The sequence below is a fragment of the Balaenoptera borealis genome (assembly GCF_965194805.1).
Source record: "Balaenoptera borealis genome assembly, chromosome: 13".
Classification (NCBI taxonomy): Eukaryota; Metazoa; Chordata; class Mammalia; order Artiodactyla; family Balaenopteridae; genus Balaenoptera; species Balaenoptera borealis.
Window position 1 is genome coordinate 102,984,129 of NC_138870.1, and position 13,376 is coordinate 102,997,504.

General features: G+C 54.2%; 1 protein-coding gene across 4 annotated transcripts in view; it reads right to left on the reverse strand.

Moving 5' to 3' along the window:
• CELSR1 (cadherin EGF LAG seven-pass G-type receptor 1) overlaps window positions 1-13,376 on the reverse strand; it is a 149,884-nt gene that overhangs the window by 95,035 nt on the left and 41,473 nt on the right. The window lies entirely within an intron of this gene.

Below are 13,376 nucleotides of genomic sequence, written 5' to 3' on the forward strand. Positions count from 1 at the left end.
GGGGTGTCACTCGGAGGCCTGCCTGCCCGGTCCCCACCCTGGCCCGACCGGGAACAACACCCCCGAGCCCCATGCCCTGCCCCGCCCCACCCACGACCACCACCGTGACCCCACGTCCCAGACCCACTTCCCCTCCTTCCACACTCGGCTCCCATCATGCCCGTCAAGCTCAGAAGCCCCCAGTAGAACCCCCCAACTGCTCATCAGGGCGTCTCAACAACCACCACGATCCAGCCCCCCAGCCTCACACACTTTGCTCCAGACACGTGGGGACGCAGAGCCCCTGTTTTACCTCCTCTGCACCTGTTCCAGCCACTAGGTGACCCTGCCCATCCCCCAGCCCAGCTCAGACCCCACAGTGTCCAGCGCAGTCCAGCCCAGGTACGGCCTTGTCTTGTGCAATGCTGGCGGCTTCTCTGCTCTTAGCTGTGACCTACTCATCTCCAGGCGCCCAGCACACAGGAGAGGACAGCACGTGCTGCTTCAGAAAGACGCACAAGAGGATGGTGCATCTCAGCCAACACAGGTGACCCGCTCATGAAACGCGGCACTTAGGACTTGGGGACTGGAAAGGGTGGGGTATTTGGGTTATCAGGTTGAGCAGACCATAGGTTCCGCGCCCAGAACCAGAGGAACTGACCAGGGGCCGCCACAGGGGCTCTGCTCACGATGGCCACGGGGCTGCATCATCACCTCCAGGGCAGCCCTGATAGATGCAGCCACGCTGCCCAGAGAGGGCCTGCACCTGCCTCCCAGTGCCCGCCCCCCAAACGTGCTCTGGGACCCGAGCAAAGCCTGGCAAAGTTCACATCCTTCTGGCTCAGCTCAGGTCCGTGTCCCTGCAGCCCTGACGGATCCCCCCTCGAGCACACCCACCCCAGTTTCCATGAGGCATCTGGGCAAGCCTGTGAGCCCCCGGCGGGTCCCATCCCTCTCAAAGCTGAAGCCTGGCGGTGCCCACCCGAAAGGCAGGCTTACTTCCGGCTTATTTCCGGGAAGCTGCAGGAAAGTCTTAGGACCCCTGAGAGGATGCAGTCAGGTGACAAAACTTGGAGGCCATCTTGTCACTCTGGACCCAGCATAGTCCCCACTAAGGCACAAGCTTGCAGGGAGCCCTTAGGACGACGGGGAGCGGAAGCACAGAAGCTTCTGCGCCTGGGACTGTTTGCCTCAGACACTCAGGAGCCACAAGCCCCTTTTGGCGGGGGACACCGTGCGTCACAAAACTTGTCCAGACAACGGAGAAACGTAACTGCTCCACAAGTCACAACACATTCAGGGGCAAACCTGAGATTCCGAGAGATTCTGAGAGAACCAGCATCACCCCATTTGACAGGTGACCAAAACTGAGACCCTGGGAAGTCAAGTTTCACACCCACGAACACATGCTTGGTGGAGGGGGGCCCTGGCTTCCCCCCAGTAATGACAACCATCGCCTAGTAGCTCAGGCACCGAGCACTCCATCTGGTCCTCACGATAACCTGGCAAGGCCGTATTTTTTTTTTTTTGGCTGCACGGCTTGCAGGATCTTAGCTCCCCGACCAGGGATTGAACCCAGGCCCCCGGCAGTGAAAGCACGGAGTCCTAACCACTGGACCACCAGGGAATTCCCTGGAAGGACCAAATCTGAAAGAGGAAATAACATTTGTATGACCTCGTTGTGGGGAGGGCACCCCAAAGGCTGGTGTAAAACCCAAATGCCGGCGAGGTAAGGGCTCAGCTCTGTGTGCAGCTTCCGTGAAGCAGAAGGTGGATGCTGGGACCGTATCTGCTGCTCATATACAAAGGGCCGTTACTCAGCCATAAAAGGGAATGAAATTGGGTCATCTGTAGAGACGTGGAAGGACCTAGAGACTGTCATACAGAGTGAAGTAAGTCAGAAAGAGAAAAACAAATATCGTATATTAATGCATATATGTGGAATCTAGAAAAATGGTACAGAGGAAGCTATTTGCAGGGCAGAAATAGAGACATAGATGTAGAGAACAAACGTATGGACACCAGGGGGGGAAAGCGGGGGGTGGGAGAACTGGGAGATTGGAATTGACATGTATACACCAATATGTATATAATAATAACTAATAAGAACCTGTTGTATAAATAAATAAAATAAAATTCAAAACAAAACAAAACAAAACAAAGAGCCAGTGGCTAGAATAAGTAATGAGGAAAAGAAATTAAGGCAAAAGATGGCACAGCCCATACGGCAGGAAGCCTCAGAGATGGCACCACCCTCCTCCCCTCCCCCACACGCCGGCTACACCCAGGCAACAGGGCACATTTATTCACACTGTGGTCACAGCAGTCGTCCTAAAACATTGGGATGCCCTAAAACGTCCTAAAACACTGTGGCCACAGCACTCATCCTAAAACATCACACCATTCCCTTGGGGCCCCCAATGGCACCCAGGATAAAACCCATACTGCCTACCCCATCTTATGGTCCTATGTGGTCCGTCCCCGTCACCCTCCCTTGTCTTAGAGACACCTCCCTGCCTCAGGGCCTTTGCACACTTCATCTTCCGCCTGGAACACCGTCCTCCTTGTCACCGGTAGCTGCTCCTGGGGCCACCCGGGTGTCAGCTGCACGTCCCTCATCAGAGAGGCCCTCTGCATCCCCCATGCTCTGCCACATCCTCACTTTAACCCCCTCACAGGAGCGGCCACAAGCTGCTTTTATTTGTTCATATCTGTCTCTCCCCGCAGTGAACCCAGGAGGACCAAGAACTTGTAGGTCTTGTTCCTGCTGTGCCCGTTACTTCTAGAACAGTCCCTGGCACTCAGAAGCTCCTGGATAAACATTCAGGGAAAGAAGGGAGGGAGGGCAGAGTCCCTCTTCCAGTGGCATCTCTTTAACCCCAAGATTGACATTGGCACAAACAGCATCAGAGACTCCATTTTTCCATCTAAGCTATTTTTCTGTGGGTGTTTCTTTTCTCTTTTTTTTTTTTTTCGCAAAGGCCCATTACAATAATATAGGATATAGGATATTGTTTGTTTCCTGGTGGCAGTTGTTATGAAACATCCTTTTAATCTTAAACCACACACAAATTTGCTCTGGTCCAGGATTCGAGGGTCGTGCTGATTTTAAGCTCAAAGTTCAGGCCGCCTGGGCATGCTCCAGGCTATTCTGCCCTCTCCGTCCCCGGGGATGGGCAGGGAGCCCAGGAAGGCACGGCACGGAGGAATGTCCAGGAACCAGGGGCCACGTAATGACCAGAAAATAGCATTAAATATTAACGCACGTCAAACGTGCTGGAAAATAAAATACGCGCCTTACTGTTAATTTTACAATTAATTTCTTTCAAGACCATGGACCGTCCTGGACTACCAGGTCCTGGGGACAATGAATACGCTCTGCGCTTAACTCGTCTGGGTTGCATTTCTGAGTCGCCACGAGCACGAATGCGACTGCCCATCAACAGGGAGCCACTGAAATAAAGGACGGCTGTTCTCACCCTGCAGCTCGGCTCAGCGAAACCCACTAGGTGACACTCGCCTCCACTGGTGTCAGGGCAGATCCAGACAACATGATGTTACAAGGGAAAAGTAAGTCACTTTTCACACGAAACAAAAAAATATGTTTGCACACAAATCCAGAGAGCCGTCGGCAGGGACAGCAAAAACTTCAGTGCTGACGGTGATTCTATGTGGGTCGCTGACTTTGCTTTTAAATAAACTTTTTATTTTGGAGCAGTTCTAGATGAACAGAAAAATTGCGAAGACAGTGCAGAGAGGTCCCGTATACCCAGCACCCAGGTTCCCCTGCAATTAATACTATTGTGACGTCAGTGTGAGGTATTTGTTAGAACGAATGAGGCAATACGGACACATTATTAACTGAAGCCCATACGCCACTCATATTTCCTTGGTTTCACCTACTGTCCTTTCTCTGTCCCAGGACCCCACAGGACATGAGTCGTCCTGTCTCCTTGCTCCTCCGGCTGTGACGGACTTTCTCAGACTCTCCTTGTTTCTGATGACCCTGACCGTTTGGAGAAGTACTGGTCAGGAATGTTGCTGACATTTAGGTGATTTTCGCTTTTTCCCCTACACTTTCTTGTATCGTTTTATTCTCCTGCCCGAGCATCCATTAGGTTTATCACTTAGAAGGCTGTTTTCATTTTGGAAAACATGGAGCTCACCCAGGGCTCCCCCCAACCTGTGCTGTAGGCACTTCGTCCGTGGCTGGAAACAACAGCGCTGGAACCAGCGCCTCCAAACCGGGTCAGCACAGTTTCCATGGCTTTCCCTAGGAAAGGTGAGTCCCCTCATGGTCCCTAAGTCACAGCGGGAAAGAGACAGAACAGATGGCAGGGCGGGGCTGTGGGGTGCCCACCAGCAGGTGCTTCCCGCAAAACCCCCAACGGTGCAGGCGAGGGGGGTTTCGCAGGTCTTCACGGAGGGTGGGGCCTGTCCATGCGTCCAGCTCTAGTCAGAGGACAGCCGTCGTCCACAATCTCATCCCTGTGGCCTGCTCAGCCCTGGGGGTCTCAGTGCCCAAGGAGCCGGTGGCCCACAAGGGGGCAGGGGACAGAGCCGAGTTTGCAAGAGGCAGGACAGGAGGACCCCAGGAGGCAGCGGGGAGGGCAGGGTCCACGGAGGAACGGACCTTGTCACACAGTGGCGTGCAACCATCTTCCCAGCACAAAATGCTTTTAAAAGCAGCAAGGACTGGCCAGTCGGTGGCGGGAGGCCGTGTCAGTCCCGGGGCTGCACCACAGCCTGAGGCTCACATAACTGATCCCCTCACAGCCTGGAGGCCAGGAGTCCAAGATCAAGTGTCAGCAGGGTTGGCTCCACATGGGGGCTCGGAGGGAGAATCCGTCCCGTGGCTCTGTCCCAGCGTCTGGTGGCTGCTGGCAGTCATTGGTACCCCCAGCTGGCAGATGCCTCACTTCCGTCTCTGCCTCATCATCACGTGGCCTCACCCCATGTGAGTCTGTGTCCCGATTCCCTTCTAAAAAGGTCACCCGTCGCTGGATCAGGATCCACCTGAATCCAGGAGGTGTCAATGCTTAGCTTGATCACATCTGCTCAGATCCAACCTCCAAATAACACCTATGCTGAGGTTCCAGGGGGCCGCGAACTCGGGGGGACGCTACCCCACCCCGGACAGATGGGAATGTGGGTTGGGGAAGACAAGGCCACGGGGGCAGGGGAAGGTCCTCTGACACTGCCGCCTCTTGGACCCTTGGCGTAGGGCAGTGGGGGGTGGACGCGGGGGAAACGTCCATGGTGTAGACCTCGCTGACCCGGACGGTGCCCCACCACTGCCCGCAGCGGCTCCGCACCAACACCTTCCGCAGTGCCGCCCCTCCAGCCCTCGTCACAGCCCGCGAGGGACACCTCTGCTGGTCCTGCACAGATGAGGACACCAACGCACAAGGAAGTTGACCAGCAGGCCCGGCCGAGGTCACTCGGGCAGCAAGTGGCAGGCCCAGACCGACTGAGCCTGAGCCCCTCCAACGGTGGGCAGAGGGTCCAGAGGACTACAGTCCTGGCTCGGAGGGTCCACGTGGAAAGAGGCCGGTTTCTGACCCGTTATACACCTGCAGCCTTGGGCACAACGCAGTGAGGCAGGGCCACCAGCAGTTGGAGATGCAGTGGTGCCAGGAGGGACCAGCACCACACGCCAGCGTCTTGGTCACCCCACTCCACACGCACCGTGGTCTAAGTTGGGGGGGCAACTCCGTCTCCTACCGCCAACGCCCTGCCAGGCCTGGCTGGCACAGCCCGTGATGCCGCAGTAGGCCGGCTGCGGCCACATCCACTGGGCACTGTTTTGCTGTCCGGCCGGTTTGACACAAAGGCTGCCCTCCTGCCCCCTCCCAGGTCTCACCAGGGGCAGGCAGTGCCTGCCGGGCGGGGGGGGACTTTGAAGTGGTTTCCTTTTGGGGCAGCAAAAGCTGAACCCAGAACCTGTGACTCAGGACAGGGGCTCCCTTCCCGGGAGCAGGGTGATGGGGGTTCGGGGGACAGTAGGGCAAATGCTGGTGTCAGGCCTGGCGGGCACGCTGGCCTGAGAAGACGCTGCTTGTCCTGCCCCATCCAGGGAGGAGGGGCCTCAGGTCTGAAGGGGAGGGCCCCATTCAAGCACCAGCATCTCAGGCAAATCAGACGATGCACTTGCTCTCGACGCATCTACGGTCCCCACGCATGCTGGGCCCTCGCCGACCGAGGCAGCCCACACCTTGGGTTTCTCCTCCTTTGGAACCCATGTCCTTGCCCTGTCATTTCTACCATCGTCTCCCCTCAAACTGCTGGAGGCGCGGTCCTCACAGCCCTTCTCCTGCAGGCCCCAGGCAGCCCCCCAAAGCCCACCCCCACCCAGGAGCCTGGGCCTGGGGGACGCTCCCCGACACAGCACTCAACCCCTAACTCCCATTTCAGGGGACGTTCACTCCTACAGGGCCCCGAGCCTGGGCCCGCTGCACCGGGCCCGCCACCTTAATATCTGAGGCCCTCGGCCACTCTTCCTTCACCTGAAATGACCTCGAGCCCCCCACCCTGACTCCTCCCCCGGCCCCCTCCTCCAGCCGTGCCCTATCTTTGCATCCACGCCCCCCTCAGAGGAGGAGCCAGGCCTGGGATCCAGGCGTCAGTGGGGACCCCAACCTGCCTTGCGGGGGGGGCACCTGGGCCAGTCCCCTCAACCTGGCACCCGCTGGTCAACCAAGACAGCTCGCGGGGGACACTTCCCTGGCGGTCCCGTGGTTAAGACTCCGCGTTTCTAAAGCAGGGGGCGCGGGTTGAATCCCTGGTCGGGGAACTAAGATCCCTCATGCCATGCAGTGTGGCCAAAAACAAAAAGAGAGAAAGACAGCTCAGGGGGCTCAGGATCAGGCAGCATTTACAACCCACCTCTCCGGGGTCCCGGGCCTCGCCACCAGTCTACTCACTGCACACGATGCATCTAGTTTACATGTGAAAACGAACGCCCCAGACTATCCCAGGAGCTCTGAGGCACACGCATGGCTCTTTTAAACACCAAACGCTGGCTCCCTGCTGGAAGGGCGATGCCCCTCGCCAGGGATGTCCCGTCCAGGACCCTCGTCTTCGCTGCCCCTCCTGAGAATCCCAGCGGCGGCAACAAGGGCGGAAGGAAGTGCCCTTCCTCCCTGCGTCCCCAGCGTCCACCCGCGCGGGTCCTCCTACTTCCGCTGTGACATCAAGAGGATGAAACGGGAGGCTGGGCCCAGGTCCCCACACCCAGAGACGCACCCACGCACAGCAGCTTCAGGTAAGCCGTGTGCAGAGCACCCAGCCGCCCAGCTGCGCTCGACAGACGATCCGACCCACCACGTCGGGGGATCCGAGTGCCAGAAACATCTTCGGGAAGGACGAAAATCACGCGTTACGTATATTTTTGTGACGGGGCCATGTCACGACCCCTCCCCAGTCCTGACCTCGTGCCCGGTCTCCCCCTTAACTTGGTCAGGGGCTCCTAGGAGCAAGCCCTGCTCGGCCCATCTGTAAGGGGGGCAGCAGCAAGGGCACCCCCGACGAGGATGCCAGGAAAACCCCCAAGACACTGGGCAGGAACAGCCGGCAAGTGCCCTCAAGCACTCGGAAAGCACTCAGTCAACTCTCCACGTGGCTACCATTCTTAGTAACCACCCCAAATAAAATATAACCAGGTGCAAGAGACTTGCCATAGCCGTGAGGAGCCAGGAGGGAAAGAACAAACCCCCTGTGAATGTGGGCCCAGGCCAGGCTGCAGGGTCCCCTCAAGTCATCCCAAAGCTGGGACATCACTGCTCCAATCAAATGGCAATGCACACACGGGCACCAGGAAGCCCACGCATGGGTAAAGGATGAGCAATTTGATGCTCGGCTTTAAAATATCTACGGCTTCAAATCCACAGCCATTGAAATTAAATATGTGATTTGATCTTGCCACATTATTCTGTTTCCAAGCATGCTTATGGACCCAGCATCCTTCCTCCCCTCCAAAACTATAAAATTCTAGCAATGACAAGAAATTATTCTCTCCCAAGATATGCAGAGAGGAGAAGAAGCTACATCTCCAGACCGTCAGGATCAAGTGAGTCAAATACGCACGAGACACATTAGGAAATGCCTGGCCTCAGGAAGCACGAGGACTGGGGAGACCTTACAAAGGAGGGGGATCCTGGCACCGGCTACGATGCGGACGAACCTCAGGACAGTGTGCTGAGCAAGAGAAGCCAGTCACAAAAAGACAGATACCGTGTGATCCCACGGAGATGGGGTGTCCAGAGTGGTCAGCTTCACAGAGACGGAGAGCAGACAGTGGGTGCCAGGGGCTGGGGGAGGGATATGGGGGGTTAGTGTTTAACAGGGACAGAGTCTCAGTTCTGCAAGATGAACAAGTCCAGGAGACGGACGGTGGTGATGGTCACACAACAGTGTGAACGGACTTAACGCCATGGACCTGTGCACCTAAAAACGGTTAAATGGCAACTCTGACATTATGTAAATTTTACTACAATTATAAATAAATAAAAACATGAGTACATAAATAAACATAAAGGGAGAATGAAGAAATGAGAAAACAAGCAGCCAAGATCCCTAAAGCTTCCGTCTCTTGTCACTCCCACTTTTATTATTTACTCTAAAATTGCCTGATAGAGGATAACATTGATTCAGCAATGCGCTCTCCTAATGTCATGTATGAAATAAAGCTCCTATCCCAAGGCCGAAGTTAGTATCTAATGCAGCATTCCACACCATTAAGTTGTTCCATGAGAAGCAGCTCGTCATGTCCATGCTGGATGGAACCTTCTGGAAGGCTGAAGTTGTACCAGGCCCCACTCCCAGCCGAGCGCTGGGAGCAGAACGGCCTTTGCCTTCAGAGCCGGGCGCCACCTTCTGACCCACGATGATGGTGAAAACTATGAGTTACTGCTTAGGGGGAGCTAGAGCCACCACCAGCTGTTTACACCATCAACTAAACACTGCGAAAGAAACCAGCACATGCCTGCAGTGAAAACACACCGGCCGCCGCCGGCTCCGATGGGATCACACCGAGAGTTTCATCAGGGACCTTTGTCGTTCCTGGTTTTTGTTTTATTTCAAGTACTGGCTGAACAATACGTAGGCATCGTTGGCCGAACAGGAACCCAGAAGTCTGATCTCACCACACCCCTTGTTGGAGACTCGTGGTGATCACCAGGCCTGACCCAGAGGCTGTGTTAGGGTTCGGAGGAGAAAAGCAGTGATGCAGGCAGGGGCTCTGGCATCAGGGTGGGCCCCCTCCGCCGCGGGTGGCAGTGTGGACACTCAGGGGCTGGCGGGGGATAACCTGAGGCCTGGGGCCAGCCCAGGCGCTAGAGAATGCCAAGCAGCACCCCAATGCCAGTTAGTCACCCCTCCCCACCTCCAGCTGTCACAACCACAAACGTCTCCACACATTGTCAGGTGTCCGCCGGGGACACAATCGCATCCAGGTGACAGCCCTGCTCTAGGAAACAACACAAAGGTTTCTGGACTCGTCCTCCGGCTTGAGACTCTTGGGGAGAACCAGGAGCCCGGGCAGCAGCGGGGCTCGGGGTTCCGCACCCCGTGGCTGCCAGGCCGGCCCGGGGGCTCCACGCCTCCTGCAGTGCGGCTGGGGCTTCCCTCCGCCGTCGGGGCCAACGGGGAGCCCGTCCAGCCTCACTTTTCCCTGCCAGAGCCAGAAAGGCCACCCTTCTGCTCTGTCCTAGGAAAATGGGCAAAGTTCCCCGAGGCAAAGACTTAAGCCCAAAGTGGATTTAAAAGAACTAGCGATCGGCCTGCCCTGCCGGCATGATCACATGGCCCCAGGCACCTGCAGAGGGACACTCACATGTCCTCCGGCCCCGGGCAGGTCCAGGAGCGGCTGTCGGCCCAAGAGAGCTGTGGGCGGTAAAGACGCAATTTTTAACAAATGCACCACCTCAACCCAGCCTGCGGGCCGCTGAGCCCAGGGGCCCTGCTGGGTCCCCCAGGCCTCTTCAGTTACTGCAAGCAGCCCATAGCCAGCCCAGGGACACAGGAGGGCCAAGCACCAGTCTGGAACATTCCAGACTCTGGCTCCAAAAGTGCCATCTGCCACCCAGCTGGGCAGAGGCCACCAAGCTCCTGCAGCCGCTTGGATGGTCGGAGTGGCAGGTGACCCGGGCAGCCCTGGCAGGTGACCTTGGGTAAGGTGGTAAGTACACCCATGTGCCATTTCTCCTCCTTCTCTCCTCGGCTGGAGGGGGTCCTGCATATGAGCACCTGCAGGCACTGGTTCAAGAACGCTCCCTGGCTTCGTTTAGTTCTAGAAGTTTCCAATTCTCCAACACTGCATATGGGCTCTTGTTTGGCCTTGACCTTGTGCTCACCGACAGCACCTCTGAAGTCCTGACTATCTCCAGGAACCACTGGTGACAGATGCCTCCCCCCGCCCCCCGCACAGTTCCTCTAGAACAGTGGCTGCTGGAGAAAACCCGCAATCTGGGCCTGGAAGTGTCGCCCGTCACCCGGTGGGGCAGACGCCATAGAGGCTCCTCAACCAGAGGAAGTCCCGCCTTTGGGGACACGCTTCCTCTGATGGCAGAGAAGAGAGTGAGAGAAAGAGGAGTGATGACGGACACCAGGTCACAGAGATGCCACGCTGCCAGCTCTGAAGGCGGGGGAAGGGGCCCCGAGCTGGGGGTTGAGGTGCCTCTAGCTGCTGGAGAAGCCCGGAAGCAGGGTCCCCCCGAGCCTCCAGAAAGGACCGCAGCCCTGCCACAGCGTGCTTGCATCCCGGAGAGACCGTGTTGGGCTTCCAACCTAGTGAATGGTGAGAGAGTAAATCTGGGTTCTCTCAAGCCACTGTGCTCGTGGTAATCTGTTACAGCAGCAACGGAAGACCTCATTCTGTGAGGTTACCATAACCTTGACACCAAAAGGACACAAGGAGAGCACAAGGAAGAAAAAGTACAGGCCACATCACTCGTGAACATAAAGGCAACAATTCTTAAAAGAGGAAAACGAAAACTACATCTAATAATGTATAAAAAAAGACAATGTATCAAGACCAAATTGGATTTATCTTACGAATTTAACATTTGAAAATGTATTAACATAACACCATCCTTAAAAAAAAATCGCATATTTGAACCTCAATAAATAGAGGAAGAGATTCAATAAAATTCCTCAATCACTCATAATAAAGATGTTTGGCAAACAATGTAGAGACAGGTCCTTCCTTAAAATGATGAAGGCATCTCTCAAAGTCCAACAGCAAACATCACACTGAACAGTGGTGCCCACTATGTCCTTTTCTAAGTTGTACTGAAGGCCTAATCAGTGCAATGGGAACGAATGAATGGAAAAAGATATCATATCATTATTCATAGATCATATGACCAACAACACAGAAAAGTCCACAGGCTCTACAGGCAATTTGTCAGAATGCATCAGAGTGTTTAACAAGGTGGCTAAAAATCAAGACAGAAAAATCAAACACATTTCCTATACCAGTCTCATAAAACGTAATTTAAAAAATCTCATTTACGGTAGAGCAAAAAATATGCTGTGCTTAAGAACAAATCTAATAAAAGACATAGAAGCCCTTTATAAATAAAAAGATTAAATTAAAAAAAACTATTATTGGCAGAAATGAAGACAATCCATCCATATTCATTGATGGGAAGAGCCAGTGTGGAAAGGGTAGCAGTTCTCCTCAAACTGACTTAAAGTTTCACTGCCATTCTTATCAAGATCCCTACAGGGTCCTTCATAGAACTGGCAAGATAGTCTCTAATCCACATGGAAGACAGGCCAGGCCAGGAAAAGGCAGGCACGCCCAAAAAACAGGGGAGCGGGACAGCTTGTAGGAGATGTGACTGCTCGTCGGAGTCTACAGAAACAAGAGGGGATTGACACGGAGCAAACTACAGACCCACGGGCAGGAGAGAGCCCAGAAACAGAGCCACGTGTAGATGAAAATATGACACGTCACAGAGCTGGCTGCTGGGAGAGAGGAATATTCCATAAATGGGCCCGAGACCATCTGTACGGAGGACAAAATGACATTGGATCCCTACCTCACACTGAACACAAAAAGCAATTCCAGGGAATTAAGGACTTAAATGTGAAAGGTAAAACCTATTTTAGAAGAGACTGTACATAACTACTGTTTATGATCTGAGGCAGGTAAGGATTTCCTAAGACATAAGACATGATCTTAAAGGGAAAAAATGTATAATCTTGACATTAACTAGAAGAACTTTACAAAGAACCTGATTTTACAAATTAATGACGAGACAAGCCACAAACTGGAACATATTTGGTCCTAAAACAAATAAAAAGATGCTCAACATCATTAGCAATCTGAGAAATGCAAATCGAAACCACAGTGAGATACCAATTTACACCCAACAGATTGGCAAAAGTTAAGAAACCAGACACCAGCAAGTGATGGCAAGCACAAGAGAGGAATGGTTGTTCGTTGCTGGTGGAAAGGTGAATTGGTCCAATCGCTCGGCAAAACCCTGGAGTCCCCTAGCCCTCCCGTGCCTGACAGCAACTCCCAGGGGAATCACCCCAGGGGAAGCCATGCCCTTGTGGGCCAGGAGGTGCACACAGGATATCCAAGCAGCAGAACAGATCAAGAGTGGAACGTTCACTGGATGAAATACCACGCAACAGTGAGAATGAACCAACTACAGCGTAGCACGCCAATGTGGGCGCTGAGTGGAAGGGGCAGGCCGTCAAGGAAGACACACAGCCTGGTGCCAGGTATACGGACTCCAGACACAGACACAGCCCAACGAGACGGGTCCAGATCCTTTATCCGAAACCCTTGGGACCAGGCGGTTCTGCAATGCAGAATTTTTTGAATGCGGAAAGTTATAAACAGTGCCTATTCTATCTTATGTAACAGCAGACTCCGCCATCAAATGCATAATCCTCCTGCAGTAATGCGTGTGAATATTCACATGAACCAGGATAAAAACTGTCAACCATTTGGGACTTCCCTGGTGGTCCAGTGGTTAAAACTCTGCGCTTCCACTGCAAGGGGCGTGGGTTTGATCCCTGGTCGGGGAACTACAATCCCACTCGCTGCGCAGCGCAGCCAAAAAAAAAAAAATGTCAACAATCTCATGTTGGTGTGGGTTACATTTTGCTGCCAAGTGAATTTTTGCAAAATTGACTGGTTTTCAGAGCTTTGGGGTTTTGGAAAAGCAGCTGAGGGCTACAGACCGACGTACTGACATCTAGGACCACATGCCATGGAGTCAAAACGAAAAGCGAGGCAGGAGAGGGAGGTGACACACAGAGGGCTTCGGGGACACGGAAGGGTCTACCACACACGTGTGTTCGTTACCGTCCTTTATCATTTCATACGTTTGAACTGTTTCAAAACAATAATAAAATCTCTGTAAGTGAAATGGGAG